The following is a 2883-nucleotide window of genomic DNA, read 5'->3' on the forward strand; positions in this document are numbered from 1 at the left end:
CTTATCAAATGTAAAAAGATAGCAAAGAATCGTAAACTTATATCTAATCTAATATATAATCTAGTATGATATACTCTGAATTAAAATAAATTCAAAATAGGGATGTTCTACAACGACATCACATATTTTTAATTTAAAAAACCAAATAATAACAAAGAAACTAGAGCCAAAATATAATGTAAGGCATTAAATCCAAACGCAACCTAATGAAACTAAATGCATCCCAAATGTAAAATTTAAATGATGGTCAATTTTGAAATTTTCAAAGAGCGGGTATGGAAACATTTAACTAAGAAACTTAAAGTGAAAATAAATAAAGGCATATACATAATCATGAACTATAAGAGGGAATAATATATCGATGCTTTCTGAATATCGAGTGTATAACAGTCACATATAATTAAAAATGTGTATCAGTCGACTTTATTTACTAGGAAAGAAAACCTAGGAACTATATTTGACACACCCATGCATGCCCCAGCGGAACATGGCAAATAGTGTTCAACACACTTACCGCGGAAGATTTTGAAATTTGAAGAAAGGACATCCCCATAAGGTAGTTAATGCACCTTTTACCATCGTCCCCTCCGTGAATGTATCCAAGAGCCTTCCATTGCTGAATTAGATGATCACTGTCTATAACGAAGCCCTTGGGAAAGGCCGCCAAATATGTGAAGCACATTTTGAATTCCAGTTTCATGTAATAATAGCTTAGCATGAGGCGCTCCAATGTGTCCTTGTGATCCCTGTGACCCAAATTGATGTTCGTATCTCTTATTTTTTGCCATGCCTCGACAGTCCTTAGCTCGGACATTACTTGCCCAAGGGCAATTGCCACGAGTGGTACACCCGAACACTTCTCTGCAATTTCCCTTCCAATTTCTTCCAAGTCACTTTTGTCATCATCAGGCCCAAATGCTGTTTGCTTCATTACTTCCCAGCATTCATCAGTTGACAAAACACACAAGTTGATTTGATCAGAATTCAGCACGGGACAAAATTTTCTTTGGTGTGCAAGAACACCAGTGCTCAATTTATTCACTACGCTTTGGTTGCGCGTAGTTACAATAACTCTGCTACCCTTACAGCCATGTTGTAACATCTGCTTCAGCCTTTCCAGCTTGTCCCCATCCTCTTCCCAAAGATCATCCAAAACAATCAAGTACCTTCTACCAGCAAGTTCCTTTTCGAGGTTTTCCTGTAAAAACTGCAAACTACAAGAATTGTCAAGGTTGATACTGCTATTTATGCTTTTGAGGATGGCACTCCCAATTTTGCGGAGATCAAACTCCTTAGACACATGAACCCAGGCTCGTACTTCAAAGACGTTGACCATCGTGTCTACAAAGACTGATTCAGCCAATGTTGACTTCCCCAGACCACCAAGCCCGACAATCGGGACGATAGATATATCCTCTCTAGTGTTAGCGTCATAGTTTAGCAGCAGCCTGATTATTTTATCCTTTTCCCTATCCCTCCCCACCACTCCAGATTTCAGGCCTTCATCACGGATGCCTGCAAAAGTTTCATTACTTCTGCTCCCTTCTGCTCGTTCTTGATGTCTCACAAGATTGAGAGCCTGGCCCTCCTTTCCTATTTTTTCTATTTTTTTCCCTCACCTTCTTCAGCTTGTGAGGCATGGTAACCCTCTGGAGAAGTTGATTATTCCAGGAAAAGAAGAGCTTCAACTGTAAATAAATTGAAGTCAACATTATTCGCTAAGCACACATCTTTAAGTTAAGATGGAAGTTAGTAGCCATATACTCTATCTCTATGGGGATGGTCAATGGTGCATACAAATAGGGATTGTTTATTTCTGATGTGACTGAAATTTGTCATCGTTGGATCATTTTTCCCAACACTTGATGAAGATCTAATATCCACAACACCTTTACTCGCTTCCCACATAGCTCAACCCCTCACCTCACGAGTCACGACAGAAACAATTCAAGTTTAGTACCCCCTACGAAACATAAAGGCAAACGAACTAGGCGAAGATGTCGGAAAAATACTCTGAAATTTGGTGGATGAGAAAAGAAATTCTAAAGCAATCGAGAAATAGCAAAAACGACATGAATACAAATTAGGAACGACTGTTGATATCCAAAGCACCTCTTCTACTTTGAACATGGCATGAAACTATGAATCCATAATAATCCTAAAATGACTCTGGCTCTTCTTTAGGCGGTATACCTTGGGTTGGCTCTTCTTTAAGAGCTCGGTGGCGTCCAAATCGTCCAGCACGTCCTCGACGTCGTAGGCGATGGACTTGAATTTGGTGAGCCACCGCCCAACAACTTCCCCGTCTGTTCCTCGTCGGCGCTGCCTATCATCCGCATCATGCAACACGGCCTCCAGATCTTGCATCTTGTCCACCATGACATCAACATCGTCCTTGAACTTCCACTGCAGGGTGGCCTCCTCCGTGGCGAGTTCACCGAGCTTGCCCGCGATTTGTTTCCCCACGGCGCTCGCAATTATCTCCCCGAACCCGCTCATGCCAGCTACTGTATGTCCCTCTCTCCCACAACAATGTCGGAAGAGCAGAGAGGTAAGTAAGGAAGAGCAGTGTGTCCTTGAGGGCACGCGACCACGCACAGGAGACGCGGTTGTTGGCCCGTCAGGACGTTGGGACGCGCACGAGCCACCAACTCTTGTTTGCTTTTTCCACTCGTCTTTCTTCTTTTATTATTGGCGACTACGGCGAAGGTGCGGGAGGACTGCCTGGAAGGCCGGCAGTCTAGCTCCTCCCCCTCCTCGACGACCGAGCAGAAGCACTGGAGCAGCTTGTGGAAACCAGTAAAGTTCGTGTCTTCCTCTGGAGGCTGGCGCATCAATCCATTCCTGCTGGGACTGTTCGACATCACCAAGATATGGCACAAT

The 2883-nt window shown here is 43.0% G+C and overlaps 1 pseudogene; it reads right to left on the minus strand.

The window, feature by feature from the left end:
* Window positions 1-514: 514 nt before the first annotated feature.
* Window positions 515-2565, minus strand: LOC119344715 (annotated as a pseudogene).
* Between the last annotated feature and the right edge of the window lie 318 nt (window positions 2566-2883).

The sequence above is a fragment of the Triticum dicoccoides genome, unplaced genomic scaffold (genome assembly GCF_002162155.2).
Source record: "Triticum dicoccoides isolate Atlit2015 ecotype Zavitan unplaced genomic scaffold, WEW_v2.0 scaffold181858, whole genome shotgun sequence".
Lineage (NCBI taxonomy): Eukaryota > Viridiplantae > Streptophyta > Magnoliopsida > Poales > Poaceae > Triticum > Triticum dicoccoides.